Source organism: Microtus oregoni, unplaced genomic scaffold, assembly GCF_018167655.1.
Source record: "Microtus oregoni isolate MIOR12 unplaced genomic scaffold, Mior012 000000F_ref0000247, whole genome shotgun sequence".
Classification (NCBI taxonomy): domain Eukaryota; kingdom Metazoa; phylum Chordata; class Mammalia; order Rodentia; family Cricetidae; genus Microtus; species Microtus oregoni.
This window is the reverse complement of record NW_024543059.1, coordinates 85,807,915-85,827,623: the sequence shown is the minus strand read 5'-3', so window position 1 is coordinate 85,827,623 and position 19,709 is coordinate 85,807,915.

Here is a 19,709-nt window from a genome sequence, read left to right as displayed (position 1 = left end):
CTGGATGGAGGGGGGGCGGGGCTTGGACTTCCCACAAGGCAGGGCACCCTGTCTTCTCTTAGGACTGGAGAGCAAGGGGGAAGGGGAGGAGTGAGAGGGAAAAGGGAGGATGGGAGGAGGTGGAAATGTTAAATAAATAAATTTTAAAAAATAATAAAAAATGAAAAAAGAATTTTAATTAGGTTACTTTCATATCAATGCACAGCATGTAGTCAGGTGAGCCTTTGACGCTTGAGTTGGCTCTGCTAGCATTTTGAAATGAATTTGATTTTTATTGCTTCCTCTGCCCAGAAAGGCTGCTCCAGAAAAGCGGCTTCTGCTTGTTTGGGTTCCGCTGGTGTTGGCGCTGCTCTTTCAGGTCCTGTGTTATAATACACTTGATCTAGGTTAGAGTACCAGGGGACCCTCTCCTGGGAGGAGGTAGCTCCCTGCCCTTGCAGATTGAGGACCTGAAGAAATTCTCCTGCATTTCTGGTGATCAACCATTGGGACTGTTGACTCTGATCAAAATTTCCTTATCACCTGATACATACTCTAAAGTCCTTTGAGAGTCAAGAAATTGCTTTTTATCTCAAAGTCAAAGTTAAATATAAATCAAAACACTAGGAAAAAAATATGTGAGTTACCCGAACAGAGTGACCAGCAATTCCTTCCTTTATGTAACAGTAAACAGAACAGAGTGACCCCAGTTCCCTTTGCAGACACCCAGAGACAGGTGTAATATACTCATTTTGCTGAAGCTTGCAGGGGGCTTCTTAAGCCTCTGATTCGGCTGGGAGCTGTGACTCTGGGCAGACTGCCCTTCTATTCAGCTAATCCTACAATACATTTGCAGATGAAGTTCATTTGTGCAAGGATTATGCTGTTCACCAAATATCCCCACAGTTCTGTGGCTGTCCTCTGAAAGCCTGGGACCATTGCTACTGGACAGGAACTACAGAGGTCTCAGATGGACTTGCCTGAATCCTGGGCTTGGGATTACCAGGTTCTTGTCACTATCAAGCGAAGACCAGAGATGAGACAGTGGAAGGAAGTGGGAGGAACATTAATTCAGAGTGAAAATGCACACTTACTGGGTGAGTAGAACTTTGCCTAGGATTCCTGGGCAGTGTGTACAGTCATTCTTATATATGAGCTGACCTTTACACTGGGCCAAGCCCAAAGTTTCCTAAAACATCAATAACCTCTGCTCACCTTCTGTACAATACTTCTTTTCTTTCCCCATGAATACTCAATGCCTGCACCCAATTGCTTTCTTATAAGGCAGCAGAAGTTCTGCAAAAGGTCTAGCCTCTCTTTCAGTTTACTGAAAAAAAAAAGTAATGGATTTATTTAGTCTATGTAGAAGAGTTTTGACTGTGTCTTAGTTAGGGTTGTTAGGGCTTCTATTGCTGTGAAGAGACACCATGACTGTGAAGATGTATTGCTGTTACTGGTGTAATAAAAAGCTGAAGGGCCAACAGCTCCTCAGGAGAGATGGGGGGAATTCCAGGCAGAGAGAGACTATTGGGAAGAAAAAGATGGAGTTATCAGCTGGTCTTGGAGGAAACAGGACAGAAGAGGTAATAAGTCACATGCTAGAACAAACTTAGGAAGTTAACAGATGCCTTTTAACCTGCTCAAACATAAAAAAAGCATTTTAAATCGATTTATGGACACTTCACATTCCATACTTCTGCTAATATAGATACATATGTCATCTTTAAAAGATGACATCAGTAAAGACAAGCAACCTAAGTGATCCCGCCTCTCAGACTGCCTCTGTTGCAGTTTTCTCAAAATTCTGCATCCAGAGCAAGTTCAAAGCTGCTGGCCAAGATGGTCCAGCTTCACAGGCTATCCAACCAAGACTTCAGATAAGCTCTACAATTTCCCATCAAACAGAAACTAAAGAAAGATAATACAGCTAGCTCTCCCAGGACTTGACCATCATCCCAATTTTCTTTGGGTCCTCTAAAGATGCCATCATCCCCAGACACCAGGAAGCAGTCTAGAAAACACGACATGCACAGTCCAAAGAGGTAGGGTGGATGGTTTTTGGTAATTCAGTGGGTTATGAATGTTTGTCATTGTTTAGGGGAGTTGGCTATAAGTTTTTATTGGCTATGGTCAAGAAAAAAGTTGAACAAAGGAAATTAGATTCAGGGATCTCTTTCTGAAGGGAAAAAGGGAGATATAGAAATAATGGGATAAAATGGTGGATTGTTGAGTCTATTTTTGAACTAAAAACAACTACGAGTTTCCAATATTTTACATTGGTATGGATTTTTGAATGCTGATACAAATTTAAGGTTAGTTTTGTTATACTGTTTATATGTTTTTACTCTTGTTTAAGGTATTGTACCTATGCATCTCACTTAACAATGTAATCTAAATTTATTATCCTTGAAAGCTACTTTGGATAATAAAGAAATACAGGTTAGAAGTTAGTCATCTGTAACAATCAAACTTATAGTCATGTTAGGTATGTTTTCAAGGCCAAATAGACATATTTTATTTTTTATTGTTTTATTATGTTATACATTTTTCTCTGTTCCCCTACTTTTCTTCCCTTCAACCTTCTCCTGCAACCCACATGCTCCCAATCTACTCAATAAATCTTGCCTTTTTCTCCTTCTTACGTAGATCCATGTATGTTAGAAACATATTTTAAATAAATAGATGGTCTTCAAACACTTAAGAGACCTACAGAGTATGACATTTAAGATATTTTAATAACATAAGACTTTTTATGGCAGTGAGATATATCTGCTCCTGGAAGCACCAATTTACTTTAAAAAGGGATGACAGACATCAAAGAACCTCCATATGGAGCTTGTTTCTTTTTGGCAAAGTTAACCACTGGGCAGGAAACTTCCCTTAACTATACTGATGACTGGGTAGATAATAAGATATTTTCTCTGAATTTGCTAAATAAGATAGACTGATATTGTAAATGTAATTCTTACCTTATAATTGTTTTTTATTATATATAGTTTTACTATGTTAGAATTAAAACTTTCCCTTTTTACTTAGACAAAAGGGGGAAATGTTGTGGGATATTTGTATACTGTAAAGATATATTGCTCTGATTGGTGTAAAAAACGTGGAATAGTCAATAGCTGGGCAGGAGAGATAGGTGGGACTTTGGGGCAGAGAGAGAATGCTGTGAAGAAGAAGAGTAGAGTAGCCAGCCAGATGTGGAGGAAACAGGAGATGAGATGGGTAATACAGAGAGATGAGGTAATGAGTTATGTGACAGAAAGTAGATTAAATATATGAGTTAATTTAAGTTATAAGAACTAATTAGGAACAAACCTAAGCTAAGGCTTAGCTTTCATAATTAATAAGTCTCCCTGTTGCCATTTGTAAGCTGGTGGCCCAAAGAAAAATACTGTACATATGTGAGGTTGTAGATTGAATCTAGGTCCTATATATTCTAGGCAAGTACTCTAATACTGTGGTAAATCTCCAACACTGAATTTTAAAAATATTAGGGTGCTAGGCTGGAGAGATGGCTCAGTGATTAAGAGCATTGCCTGCTCTTCCAAAGGTCATGAGTTCAATTCCCAGCAACTATACGGTGGCTCACAACCATCTGTAATGGGGTCTGGTGCCCTCTTCTGGCCAGCAGGCATACACACAGACAGAATATTGTATACATAATAAATAAATAAGTATTTAAAAAAAAATTAGGGTGCTGAAGAGATGGCCCAATGGTTAAGAGCACTGGTGGCTCTTCCAGAGGACCAGGGCCCAATTCCCAGAACCCACATGGCAGCTCAAACCCCTGTCTGTCTCTCTAGTTCCAGGGCTTTTGATATTCTCACACATACATACAGGCAAAATACCAATGATCATTGTAGGGATAAATCCCGCCCCTTAGGGGGCGTGTTCGCCTCGGGCTAATGTCTGCCTATAAATTTGGCGAGCAAGCTCCGAGCGCTCGCTTCTGCTTGCTTTCCTGGTCTCCGCGGGAACGGTGGTTCTGTAAGTCTATTTCTACATTAAAACTATATATATATTTACAATCTGTCTGCATTCGTTTACGCCGCTACATTTTGGCATCCAACGTCGGGCTATTTTGCCCCCGACTCAAGCGGGTAGCCGCTAGCTAACACAGCACCCTCCTGGGTGCTGTTTTTCAGTTCGTGACTCAGGCCCCAGTGCCGAGTCCGAGACATACTCGGGGACACAGTCCCATTCTGCCTGCCTTGGCTAAGTTTTGCAGCGGAACCCCACTGCCTGAATTAGCAGAAGCTCAAGTACCTGCGGTTTTGCAACAAAAGCTGCCACAGCGTCAGATTTGGTCTGATATAAAGTGACTTGGCCGGGCAGTGGTGGCGCACGCTTTTGATACCAGCACTTGGGAGGCAAGGGCAGGCGGATCTCTGTGAGTTTGAGGCCGGCCAGGCAGTGGTAGAGCACGCCTTTAATCCCAGCACTTGGGAAGCAGAGGCAGGCGGATCTCTGTGAGTTTGAGGCCTGCCAGGCCGTGGTAGTGCACGCCTTTAATCCCAGCACTTGGGAGGCAGAGACAGGTGGAGCTCTGTGAGTTCGAGGCCAGCCTGGTCTACAAGAGCTAGTTCTAGGACAGGCTCCAAAAACACAGAAACCACCACTGGCAGGAACCGATCATTGCAGGTAAAAAAATTTTTCTTTTATAAATAAAATGTCTGAACACATTACTGTTCAAGAATTTAACAATTTTTTTTAATTGTACCATGTGGGAGATTTTACAAGAGGTGTCTATCGCCCCACATCTATGGATCCTTCTGGGATTCGTAGTTTTCATTGGCACCAAATGGTTTGATAATAGAAATATGATAAAGTCTTTACGAGACGAATCCAGGATTCTTAAGGTAGAGATTGAACGCTTAAAAACAATTGAGAATGACAACAATCTTCTCAAGAATCAGGTTGAAGTTCTCCAGGCTGATAACAATCTTCTCAAGAATCAGTTTGAAGTTCTCCAGGCTGATAACAATCTTCTCAAGAATCAGGTTGAAGTTCTCCAGACTGATAACAATCTTTTCGAGAATCAGTTTGAAGTTCTCCAGGCTGATAACAATCTTCTCAAGAATCAGTTTGAAGTTCTTCAGGCTGATGTTAAGGAGAAATTCATTACTATGGAAGAGGGAACAGCTGATCTGGATCGTAAGGTTCAGTCCCTTTCTGTAGGAACTGAAACATTAGTGGCTGATATTAAGGAGAAATTCATTAGTATGGAAGAGGGAACAGCTGATCTGGACCATAAGATTCAGTCCCTTTCTGTAGGAAATGAAACATTAACTGAGAGAATCAAAACTGCTGAATGTGACAATCGGATTTTGTCTAAAGCTTATGACAGATTGACGAAAAGATTGTCAATACAAGAAGGCACAGTTTATGCCATAAAAATTATGTCCAAAGATGAGATGTTATCTCTAACGGACAAACTTCATACATTAGAATCCTCAATGAAGGCTTTGGAACATAATTCTGGACAGGCGATTCAGACAATTGCAGAAGGCAATGGTGAATAGAATTGAAAAGATTGAGGAATTTCTAAATTCTGATGAAGAAGAGCAAAGGGTAGAAAGGCAAATTTTAACTACATCTGTGGGTAAGTCTCTCCGGGACAATTTCCACAAAGCTCTACCTACAGCTCTACCTGCCTTTCCAGTAATAACAACAGAGAAGGTGATTGGTTCCAAAAACCCTAGGGTCATCAAGGAGGATACATGGGAGCCTGTCTGTATGAATGATCTCAAGGAAATAAAACAGGCTGTCATGACTTTTGGGATGCAAGCCTCTTTTGTTAAAGAGATGCTAAAATCTTGGGCCACGACAAGCAGAGCAACCCCCTCGGACTGGCTCCAGCTGAGCTCTGCGGTACTCGAGAGTGGACCGCAATTGAAATGGAAATGCTTATTCAGGCAAGAGGCTAGACTCTTAGAACAGCAGGAAAAAGCGAAGGGAATTGACATTTCCCTAGATCAAATTCTAGGTGAAGGGCCCTTTTCCGATCCTCAGGTACAAGCTAATTTGTAGGAAAACACACTCTCCATGTGTACTACAGCAGCCTTAAGGGCTTGGGACAGGGTACAAGACCCAGGACAGAGAATGGAATCATTTGTCAGAGTTAAACAGGGTCAGAGAGAACCCTTTAGTGACTTTTTACAAAGATTAACTAAGGCTGTACAAATAGGGATATCTGACCCAGAAGCAAGACGTATAATGATTGAGTCTTTGGCTTATGAAAATGCAAATGTGGAATGCAAAAGGATTTTGGGGCCTTTAAAGCTCAGATCAGCGCCTTTGGAAGAATGGGTCTTGCATACACTCAGTGTTGATACATTTGATTATGGCACTGAAGCATGGGTAGAAGAAGCAATTTCCAATGGTAAAAGGTGACACCAGAATACCAAATGTTTTAATTGTGGCAAAATGGGTCATATGAAAATGAATTGTAGACAACGGATTTTCAGAAATAATAATAATAATTATAATAATAATGCATCTTTCAGAAATAATAATAATAATAATGCATCTTCTAGAAATAACAGAAATAGGAGGACTCAGCCTTCAGGTTTATGTAGAAGATGTGGAAAGGGCAGACATTGGACGAATGAATGCAGGTCTACAAGAGATAGACAAGGCAACCTGATACAGTCGGGAAACGTGAGGGGGGGGCCTCACAGGCCCCCATGGCAAACATGGTTCAGTCATATCCAGTTTCTGCAGAGAACATGCCTCATCAGACAATTAGGAAGCCCCATGCCTACTGTTACAAGCAATAATGATCAGAAAGATAAGTTACGTGTGTTTTGGCAAACTTCTATAAATGATCAAAGACCTAAACTGAGAGTGTGTGTAAATGGCATTTTTATTACTGGCCTGCTGGACACAGGTCCTGATGTAAGTATCATTACCCCAGAATCTTGGCATCCGTATTGGCCTCTTCAAAATGTAAATGTTCAGCTCCTGGGAATTGGAACCCTATCTCGAGTAAGGCAGAGCACGAGATGGGTTGAATGTATAGGGCCAGAGGGACAAATAGGAAAATTAAAGCCATATGTAGCCAATATCGCAATGAATTTATGGGGTCGTGACCTATTACAACAATGGAATACCGAAATTAACATTCCTGCTAAATCTAGAGCCTATATTTCTGAGAATAATATTAAAAGATATTACAAACGGAGAAAACCGGCCATTCGGGCTGTACAAGAACAAGCAATTGATGTCCCTTCAGAGATACCAACAGCCTTGCCTCTAAAATGGTTGACTGAGAAACCAATATGGACAAAGCAATGGCCTTTAGCTGAGGAAAAGTTACAGGCTTTAGAACAGCTGGTACAAGAACAATTAGATGCTGGACATATAGAAGAATCTACCAGCCCTTGGAATTCTCCTGTATTTGTGGTTAAGAAAAAATCAGGTAAATGGAGAATGGTGACAGATCTCAGGGCCATCAACAAGGTTATTCAACCTATGGGCCCTCTGCAATCTGGAATTCCTTTGCCCTCTTTATTACCAAAAGGATGGCCTCTCATAGTTATTGATTTAAAGGATTGTTTTTTCACTATACCTTTGCAAAAAGAAGATAGAGAAAAATTTGCCTTCACAGTGCCTACTTATAACAATTCTCAACCTTCCAGGAGGTACCACTGGACCGTTCTCCCCCAGGGTATGTTAAATAGCCCCTCCCTGTGCCAATATTTTGTGAACCAACCATTGCAAATAATATGCAAGAAATTTCCCAAATCTATAGTATACCATTACATGGACGACATCTTGTTATCCGATTCAAACATGGATACCTTGAACAGACTGTTTGAAGAAATAAAGATACTTTTACCTAAATGGGGATTGCAAATAGCTCCTGAAAAGATTCAGAAGGGAGATTCTGTTAACTATTTAGGTTATAAAATAGGTTTGCAAAAAATTAAGACACAAAAAGCACAAATTAGGAGAGATCGCCTACGGACTCTTAATGACTTTCAAAGACTGTTAGGAGACATTTCCAGTCTACGACCAGCTATTGGAATAACACCTGATCTAATAATTCATTTGAACAAAACCTTGGATGGTGATAAAGATTTAAACAGTCCCAGAGAATTAACAGCTGAAGCAGAAAAGGAACTGACAATGATTGAGGAAAAATTACAACAGGCACATGTGGACAGGGTGAATCCAGAGCTCAATTGTATTCTCGTCATACTACCATCAAAAATTTCTCCTACAGGAATTTTAATGCAGAGAGATGATATTATTTTGGAATGGATCTTTTTACCACATAAACCAAGTAAGAAACTGAAAACTTATGTGGAAAAAGTCTCTGAGTTAATTATAAAGGCAAGCTGAGACTTCGTCAACTAGCAGGCATAGACCCAGCAGAAATTATAGTGCCTTTCACTGCTGATGAACTAAAGAAATTATGGGAAGATAATGAACCATGGCAAAGAGCTTGTGCTAATTTTTGGGGAGACATTAATAACAACTATCCAAAAAGCAAGAGGCTTAACTTCATAAAGAGAACCTCTTGGATTCTTCCTCGAATCGTCCGTGATGCTCCAATAACTGGAGCCCGTACATTCTATACTGATGCCAATAAATCAGGGAAGGCAGGTTACAAATCAGAAGACTTGGATAAGGTGGAACAAAGTCCGTATAATTCTGTCCAGAAGGCGGAATTATATGCCATTCTTATGGTGCTAAGGGATTTTAAAGAACCTATTAATATAGTTACAGATTCACAATACGCAGAAAGAGTTATTTTACATATTGAAACTGCTGAATTTATACCTGATGATACTGAACTAACCTCATTGTTTCTCCAGGTTCAAGATTTGATCAGGAACAGGCTTTGCCCTATGTACATAACACACATCCGATCCCATACGGGTCTGCCAGGTCCTCTAGCACAAGGTAATGCAGAAATTGATCAATTATTGATTGGCAGTGTGCTACAAGCCTCTGAATTTCATAAAAAACATCATGTTAATAGCAAAGGTTTGAAGAAAGAATTTTCAATTACATGGCAACAAGCTAAGGAGATTGTAAAGAAATGCCCTACTTGCTCTTTCTATAACCAAACGCCACTGCCTGCAGGGGCTAATCCAAAGGGCACCCAAAGGAATGAAATCTGGCAGATGGATGTGTTCCACTTTGCAGAATTTGGCAAATTAAAATATGTTCATCTCACCATTGACACTTATTCAGGCTTTCAGTGGGCAACTGCTTTAAGTTCAGAAAAAGCTGATTCAATAATCACTCATTTATTAGAAGTCATGGCTATCATGGGTATACCTACACAAATAAAAACGGACAATGGTCCTGCTTATGTTTCTAGGAAAATGAAATGGTTTTTTGATTATTACAATATCAAGCATGTTACAGGTATACCATACAATCCTACAGGTCAAGCAGTCATAGAAAGATCAAATCGAACTATAAAAGATATGTTGAACAAACAGAAAGGGGTGGAAAACACCTCCAGAAATAGGCTACATAATGCTTTGTTAACCTTGAATTTTCTCAACGCTAATGAGAAGGGAACAACGGCTACAGAAAGACATTGGATAATGGAAAAGTCTACTGAACTAAATCAACCAGTTTATTTCAAGGATGTGCTGACCTCACAATGGAAGCCAGGATATGTGCTACGTTGGGGAAGGGGTTTTGCTCTTATCTCCACAGGTGAGGAAAAATTGTGGATACCATGAAAATTAATAAAGGTTCGGTTTGAAGAAGAGAAGCCACTTGGAAAAGATAAATAACAATTCTTGCGCAAGGATGGTGATCAGACTGATGGTAAGAAATACAGATTGGTTGGGGGCAGGGTTCTTTTCTTATCTCCACAGGAAAATACTCATCTTCAAAGAAATTGAGGGATCCTGAATATTTAATTACTGATGGATGGACACATTTTGTAGGTATTAATTTTTATTTATATGTCTTATTAAACATTTCTTTATAAATATATAGAGCTGGTTTTGAAGTTGGACTCTGGCTCAGTCCCTCTCCAATTCCAAGCCTGTTAGTAAGAGAAAAACCCAGAGTTTCTGGAGTTTCTGTCTCATGTCAAGAGCCATGATATGGGACAGAAAGAAATATGAGTTTAGAAAACATCTTTGCTTTTCTTCATATCTATCATACTTTTCATTGAGTATATCTATCATGCCTTTCATTGAATATATATGTATGTCTATATATGTCTATATGATTAATGTTTAAGTTTTTCACAATGAACAATGAGTTTTTCCTGAACTGACATTTGAACTTTCCAGGAAGAAGATGGGGCCCCACAACAACAACTCTACCTGGTTGATATGACGTCATGATACTGATAACGCTACTACAAGACCTGTTTTGGATACCAGCTGCACAAGACGATCCCAACTTGGTTAGCTGAAATGGTGCACATCTTGTACAACATTCTGGCCAGACCTCCACAAAATACTCAGAGACTATTTGCAATTTTAAAAGACATTGATCTTGAAATTTAACCATCATTTTACTTTCACAGGATCCCCCAGAAAGAACATCGCCCCCATGACAGCTGGAAGTAATTCTAGAGGACGACGTCCCCTCTCCCAGTAAAGTTTACCCCTGGGTTTAGGGACATCATTTAGGGGTTGGGAGGTTGGGGGAGGAATTTTCTAAGCTCAAGGATCATTTTGAAAAAAAAAAAAAGAGGGAATGATGGGATAATAGATTTATAATTGTGAGTTACTGCTTTTAGACAAATATATTGGTATCAATTCTTGTATATTGAAACAAAGTTAAATTATATGGACTATTGTATGCATGCATGTTTCTATGTCTGTTTAAAACATTTTTATGTATTGACATATATTGTATTGATATATATATTGTATATATTTACCATATTGCAATGTACATTTCTACCTCTGATTAAGATACTTATATAATGTTTGTGTATTGATGTATATTTGCCATATTGCAATGTATATTTGTACAGTGTTTATATTTGGAGGTCATTATCCTCATTTGTTACACAGTTGTTTATTGTCTTAGTCTTTAAGTTAGATAGATATTGAGAATTATATAGATAAATAGTCATCTAAGTTTGTCATTTATAATCAGACTAATCAGGTTCTTTAGATATATAGAGATTATACTCAGTATAGATAGATAATCTTCAATCCCTTCAAAGAGCTGTAGAAAATGGCCTTTAATCTAACTCAGAGTTTCGTGATAGTGAGACACAATTGCTCCTGGCAACACCGCTCTATTCCCGAGAGAATGTTGAGCACCAAAGACACTCCACCTGGAGCCTTTCTATTTGGCAGAACTGGCCTTTGGGCAAAGAAATGCCCATACCTCAACCACTGACACAGATACAGAGCGTGCATCAATGGATAAAACAGGACTGTCATATCCTGCCAAGACAGGGTAAGATAGTTTTGAAAAGTTCCTTGCCTTTAATAATGGTATGTCAGTTATGTTAGGCCTTAGCCAAAATTGGTTGACTCAACATTGCAAACGAGACTTTGGGTGATTGCCCAGGTAGTCAGTTGTCTCTGTCAATTGTTGCACATTTTGGATATATCTCGTTTGTTGAGTAGTGTTTATTCCCTTCTCAGATCTTTGACTGAGTTGAAGATTATATAATTGTAGTTACTCTTTACATTATTTGGACTCCTTGAGATAGAATGTTTAGCAAAGCTTTTGTTCTTAATATTGTTTGTTATATTTATTACTTGTTGTTATTGTATGTAGTTGTATTTGGTTTAGTTCTGTCTTATTTAGACAAAAAGGGGAGATGTAGGGATAAGTCCCGCCCCTTAGGGGGCGTGTTCGCCTCGGGCTAATGTCTGCCTATAAATTTGGCGAGCAAGCTCCGAGCGCTCGCTTCTGCTTTCCTGGTCTCCGCGGGAACGGTGGTTCTGTAAGTCTATTTCTACATTAAAACTATATATATTTTTACAATTTGTCTGCATTCGTTTACGCCGCTACAGATCATAAAAATATGTATAAAAGATTAATTTAAATTTTTTTATTATAGAGTTACATAAGTGATGTGGGCTTCCCCCTCTGTATGGTGTGAATACCATTGGTTAATGAATAAAGAAACCGTCTTGGCCTCCAATAGGGTAGAGTAGAGCTAGGTGAGGAAAAGAAAACTGAATGCTGGGAGAAGGAAGGCAGAGTCAGAGAGAAGCCATGTAGCTCAGCCAGAGACAGATGCTAGAACTTTACCCAGTAAGCCACAGCCTTGTGGCAATACACAGATTAATGGAGATGGGCTAAGATATGAGCTAGCTAGAAATACACTTAAGCTACTGGCCAAACAGTATTGCAAATAATATGGTTTCTGTGTGATTATTTCGGGGCTGATCTGCTGGGAACAAACAAGGGGCTTCCTACTACACATAAGGACTGTTAGGATTCCAGCATTATGCTGACCCCGGCCCCCATCGGCTGGCAGCCTACCAGCATTCAGCCCAGGTGCCCTCTGACACTACATCATGTATTGCGTGGCTGCATGTGGGTCTGCTCAAGCTCCCCAACTTTTTGTTTGTTTGTTTGTTTTTTTCCTGACAGTCTCTGTAGTTTTGGAGCCTGTTCTGGAACTCCTGTGTAGACCAGGCTGTCTTTGAACTTACAAAGATCTGCCTGCCTCTGCTTCCCGAGTGCTGGGATTAAAGGCTTGCACCACCCACGGCCCAGCTATTTAAGTAAGCTTACACCTGTCTGTTGGGCCCTTCACTTTCTCCTCCCAGTCAAAGCAGTCAAACTTCCACGTGGGTTTGTTGAGCTCTGTGGTTCATTGCTCTGCAGCCAAACTTCACTGACATTTTCATACAAGTGTTTAATGTACTTTGAGCATTTCCCCCATACCCAGTTTTCCCTTTCCCATTAATTCCCTGTAATTCGCAGACTGTTTCATTTCTATTTTTCCTGCCATCACTACATGTAAAATATCTTAAAATTTGTTCTTAAATTTTGAGATAGAGTATCTCTAAGTTGCCTAAGCTGGTCTTGAACTTGCCATGTGACTCAGGCAGACCTTGGACCTTGAACCCTTTAATGTGATACAGAGAGGTTATACACTTGGGTCTGCTAATGAATGTTGCCATTTTTGTGACTTTGGGGCGCATATTACTATAGAAGTTATGATATATATATATATATATATATATATCTATATGCTCTGTTAGTTTGCTAAAGACACTCTGTATTATAGTCACATTATATACTCCCTCATTGTCTCTGGATACAAATCACAATATATTTGAGTAAGACCCTTTGTAAGAAAAGCATGGTAGAGAGGAACATTTTTAAGTAAGATATACAGGAGAGTAATCCTGAGCTAAAGTAAAACGTACCTTTGTTTCATAATGAAGAGGAAGATGTAGGAAAAGCCCTGTGTGGACTTAGACAGCTGCAGAAGATTCATAGGAAAGGAATTTCTTTTTAAAGTTGACTCTAGTTTGATGGTTTTATTCATAATGTCAGGAGTTTTGACATCCACTATTATACCGATACAAAACTGGGATTGATTTTTCTATCTGTTTAAAGTACAAAACCTTGTTTTGGCCAGGTGTGGTGGTGGACACCTTTAATCCTAGCACTTAAGAGACAGAGGGAGGTGGGTCTCTATGAGTTTGAGGCCAGCCTGGTCTATGTAGGGAGTTCCAGACCAACCTAAACTACATAGTGAGAGGGTGTCTAAAAAGAATAATAACTACATAAATCATTTTAAAATCCCTTTAGAGTCTTTGCCTGCATTAAGAAGAGGTTTGGCCTAAATAATCTCTCTGCAGGACAAAGTTCCTGTATATAGCTTCCTGGACTAATGTTGACTTTATCATGCCCTTGATTATTTAAAGAGAAAACGCCTTCCCACTTTGGAAAGAACAAAGGTTCTTTACAGTCATTGTGCCCTCTGTGTACTTTCTAAATCTTTTATTGTCATTTGGTTGAACAGGTAGCCAAGTATTTTTTTTTCCTAGTAGCCCATTGCTGACTTATTCATGTGTTCAGGCTGCATGGTGGCTTTTGACATCCGGCTCTCCTTCCCAACAGCAAATCTTGTGTCACACAAGGTTGGCAATTAAAACTGAGTTTTCAGAAGGCACCTGAAAATCCCAAAGACATTCTTTCTTATTAAAAAATAGTTACTAAAACCATTAGGTTTATTAAATATGCTACTATTGGTTGCATTCATGTCAAGTCAGAAGAGGGACTTGATTTAGGCTATTACAATGCTACTAATATACAAAATTCAGACATGTTATTCCCTACAAGTTACTAGAGATTTGTTAATATCTTGTCCATCCCTGAAATATTTCTATTTTTCAGAATCCCAGTGTCACCACTGCTTGATACAAAAACAAAATGGGGGAGGGGTGGGAGCAGAGAAATGTCTCAGCAGTTAAAAGCACTTACTACTCTTGCAAAAACCCTGGGATTTGGCCTTTAGCTTCCACACTGAATGGCTTACAACTACCTATAACTCTAACTCTAGGGGACTCAGTGCTCTCTGGCCGCTTTGGCTACTGTATATATGCGTGTGTGGCACAAATAAACACATGTGGGTACACAGACATATACATGAAAAAAAATTAAGAAAACAAAATAGAGATATGGGCCAAAATTTCGGTATCCTTCCTTTAGTTCTGAGAACCAAATCCATATGCTAAGTAAGTACTTTACCACTGAGATCTGTCTGTCTGTCTACTCATCCACCTACTTATCCATCCATTCACCTATCAGTCAGTTCAAGGGGCCTGATTTTGTATTAAGAACACGCTCTGCTATGAGCTACACTCCATCCCCAGTAATTTTATTAAATTGGCCTCAACTTTCTTTAATTTAAATCAATCAAACGCTTACCTAATATTCAAGTTAGCTTCCTTTCTTCCTTTCTTTTCTCCTCCTCCTCCTCAGTATCTCTGCACCCATAAAACAGCAACTCACTGTTTAATTGTAGGCAAAATAAGCTACCGTATAATATCCCCTCCAGTGATTAGCAAACATCCGGAAGGAGAGGACAGAAATCATTCAAGAGTCAGAGAAAGGGGTGGAGTGTTGCAGCAGGCTGTCATTTAGCTTTTCTACATGACAGACCTCAGCAAAACAATCTTCCTACAGTCACACAGTGTTTACCAAGACCAGAAGAATCTGAATAAAGGCAAGGGCAGAGAACACATACACTACTTTTATGGTATCTAGTTTTGTGTATTTTCTAAATGTTTGTTTTATTTTTTGAGATAGGGTTTCTCTGTGTAGCTCTGGCTGTCATGAAACTCACTCTGTAAACCAGGCTGGCCTCGAACTCAGAGATCGCATGCCTCTGCCTCCTGGATACTGGGACTAAAGATGTGTGCCACCACCACCTGATCTGCCTGTGGCTTATACTGAGCCCATAATCATGTTTGTTTTGACACTAGGTTGTACATTGAGTCCAAATTTATATTAATTATGTACTATATTTAGAATCTAAAATAGGACTCATATAGGTGAGATTTTAGTGAATTCAAATGAATGCAACCTTCTATAATCATCCGCGACTTTATAAGTATCCCATAACCAATTAATTTCCTCAGCAATCTGGACCTGTAGGAGTCATCCTTGATCTGCTGGCACTATACTATAATGGATGTGTCTTCTACATTTCTCTGGGAAAGTCACACATCAGATCCTGCTTTATGTACCTCCCTGGCCAGCTGGAAGCAGCCATATTGTTTGGTTTGGTTGGTTCCTCCCATTTTCTCATAGCACATAAAATGAGACATGGTTTGAAGTCTGTCCTGGAACTAGCTCTTGTAGACCAGGCTGGTCTCGAACTCAGAGATCTTCCTGCTTCTGCCTCCCGAGTGCTGGGATTAAAGGTGTGCGCCACCACTGCTCGGCCCGATTGTTAGATTCCTAAACCCCATTCCTCAGAAACGTGTGTGTGTGTGTGTGTGTGTGTGTGTGTGTGTGTGTGTGTTTACTCTTTGGGGGCCCGCCATCCAGCTGCCAAATAAATACACAGAGAGTTATTCTTACTTACGAATGCCTGTCCTTAGTTAGACAGCTATTCTAACTTGAATTATTCTGCTATTCTGCTTCTCTTTGTTTAGCTTCTGGGCTTTTTTTTTTTTTTATCATTCTTTAGTTTATATACCTTTCCTTCCTTCTTACTCTGTGGCTGGCTCTTGGCATCCTCCTCTCATTCTTGATCCTCGCTGTTAGTTTTTGAGCTTCACTTTCTCCTCCTATTTATTTTCTCTGCCTGGCAGCCCCATCTAGCCCTCTCCTTCCTAGCTATTACCCATTCAGATCTTTGTTAGACCAATCAAGTGTTTAGGCAGGCACAATAACACAGCTTTACAGAGCTAAACAAATGCAACAGAAAAGAATGCAGCACATCCTTGCATCATTACACAACTGTTCCACAACATCTGTGAAATATGGATCTCAGCTGTCTCCAGCACCACGTCTGCCTGCATGCCACCATAGGACTGAACCTCTGGAAATGTAAGCCACCCCAATTAAATGTTTTTCCTTTATAAGAGTTGCTGGTGTCCCTTCACAGCAATAGAACACAAAGACAGACATCTCTTCACATTAAGTAGAAATTGATATGAAGATAACTTTTTTATATCTTGAAGTGTTTTTTTTTTTTAATTTTCATTTTTTCAAGACAGGGTTTCTCTGTGTAACAGCCCTGACTGTCCTGGAACTAGCTCTGTAAAACCAGACTGGCCTTGAACTCACAGTGCTGGGATTGAAGGCGTGTGCCAACCACTACCCAGCCTTTTATCTTGTTTGATAAAGCTTGATACCATAATTCTTCCAGGAAAGAAGGACCACGCTTATAGACCTCTCTTTGACAGTGGTGCTAAGCATTAAAAACAGGGCCTCGGGACTGGAGAAATGGCTCCAGAGCTCAGTTCCCCTCTAAGTCGGTGGTTTACAATAACTTCTAACTCCAGCTCTAGACGATCCAACGCCCTCTTCTGTCCTTCACTGGCTACTGCATCTACACAAACAAATCCATACTCAGATACAATTTAAAAAAATAAAAGTAAAGGCTGGCCGGGCAGTGGTGGCGCACGCCTTTAATCCCAGCACTCGGGAGGCAGAGACAGGCGGATCTCTGTGAGTTCAAGGCCAGCCTGGTCTACAAGAGCTAGTTCCAGGACAGGAACCAAAAGCTACGGAGAAACCCTGTCTCGAAAAATCCAAAAAAAAAAAAAAAAAAAAAAAAAGTAAAGGCTGGCAACAAGGCTCAGGAGTTAAAAGCACTGGCTGCTCTTCCAGAGGACCCGAGTTCAACTTCAGGACTCACATGGCAGTTCACAACTGTCTGCAGCTCCAGGTCCAGGGGATCTGATGCCTTCTTCTGGCCTCTGAGAGAACCAGACATGCACACGGTGCACAGACATCCAGTGAAGGCAAAACACTTATACATAGAATAGAATAATACTTTTTTTTTTTTAAAAAAAAGTTTTTTTAAAAAGAACATTTTAAACACACACAGGGCTTTACGCACGCTGGGCAAGAGCTCTACTAGTGAGCCACATCCTTTGTCCAAGTCACAGTCCTGAAAGATTCTGCAGCACATGTGCCCTGACTACCCGAGGGATTGCAAGATTGGTCACAAATAAAATGTAAACAATTGCACTCCTTTTCAGCTAGAGGGAGATGAAGCAGGCATGATCCATCAAAATGCTTATACATCTTACAGTCCTGAGGGCAGAGCTGGCCTTTCTGCATCGCCGATGTAAACATTCTGCAAGCAGGAAAGTACCTCCCTTCTGTTTACTTGGCTTCCTACTCCATAAATTTAAAGGCAATTGTAGTCTTGTCTTTGTGACAAGAATTCAGTTCTCAAGTACTTTTTAATAGACATTCTTATCCAAAGAGACCTAAATAAGCTTAGAAAATTTTTCTATATATTATTGCTTAATTTAATAATCTACTTAATTTTTTTCATTGTCAGAATTTTAGCATTATCTATGGTTGAAATACAGGTAGTTTTATTTTGGGGTTTTGTTCTTTCTTGTTTACGTGTGTGCATATGTGTGTGTGCTTGTGTGTGTGTTAGGGTTCATGTCAACAGTTCCTGTAGTGAGAAAATATTGCTAGAGATAAGGGTGGGGGGAAGTGGAAAAAGGGAGTCAGGGAAGCAAAGAAGAAATCAATGACAGAAAAGCACAAACCCCAACAGATACCTTTACACCGTATTACACCGTATTATCACAGCCAGGGTGGAGGAAATGAGGTAACCCTTGCCCTGTGTGAAGAAGCCGAGGTGAATCAGACAGGCTGATTTCAACTACGTTCAAATTGTTCGAAGATAAACCATTTTTGGAGCACTCCTTTCACATTATGTCTATTAGAATTTAGCAGCATCTAGGCATAGCAGCACACGCCCACAATCCTAGCACTTGGAAGGCTAAGGCAGGAGGGTTGTCATGGGTTCGAAGCCAGATTGGGCTACACAGTGAGTTCCAGAGTTTGGCCTTGTCCCAAAACAACAGGACAGTTCCCTACTTTCAAAGTATGTTAACTACCATAAATGGCTTAACCTGAACATTTGCAGAAGTGCTATATTTGCTAGTGAACTTCCACAGAAAGAACTTGATTTTTTATTATTATTATTATTATTATTATTATTATTATTATTATTATTATTTAAGCACACCAACCATGAGATCTAACTCCTGGCTGAAATTGTCTAGTGCCAACTCTGAGCTCTGTGCTACCTCTTAGCTATTTTCCTTGTTGCCTCTGACTTTCCTGTCATCTCTGATACAATACTTCTATTTGCAAAGTTATCCATCAGGATAGGATCTAATGCTTCCCACCATCAGGGGCTGCTGATAACCCATGTGTACACGGTGGGAGGAAGCCAGAAGGCACGTATACCATTCTGCAATCTTAAGGATCCATGAAAGAGTAATTCTGGTTTGTACATTAGGGACTGAATTTTGCCCCAATAATTCATTAGTTGTGTGACTTAGGGTAGTATTTTCATTAGAAAGTATATTTAATACCTGTAATACAAACAGTCAGTCACGTAGTAGGAACTTTATATGTCTGTTGAATCTTAATTTCTTTTTCTGATCAACCAGTTTAGTATTAAGATAAACCAAAACTATCACAGAAGTCTTTAGCATAAACACTAGGAAGAACCAGGAAGTATAGGAGAAAAAGAGCATAGACAGTCAAGTCCTTAGGTTATAAGATTAATATACTGTACATGTTAGTACTGATCCAATTTGTTTATGGGATGCATGCAATTTTATTAAAAATGTTAATAATTTTGGGACTGGAAAAACACTTAAGAAAAAGAAACAATGACAAGTATGGAACAAGGGTTTGAAAACAAAGAGTAGGGGACTGGCGAGAGAAGATGGTGGGAAAAGGTTTTAGCAAATACTAAAACACATAAACAAAAACCTGGAGTTGGAACACTTGGTTCAGTGGTGGAGCACTTTCCAGCAAGCTCAAGGCCCAGGGTTCTATCACCAGAATGGGGTGGAAGGAGGGCAGAGGCTGGGAGTGAGTGGACAAGGACGGCTACAAGGGTGAATGTAGTTTGGGAACTCCAACAAGCACGATCTAGAGGTGGATGCAACAATTAAAGAGGAATTGAATGTCTGTTGAAGAGATAAGCACAAATCACATTCAACACGTGATTTTGGAATATGGTAATTTGGGGGAGACTGAGCACCACACCTGATGCAGTGGTACCGGCCTAAGAGGAAACAGAAGCAAAC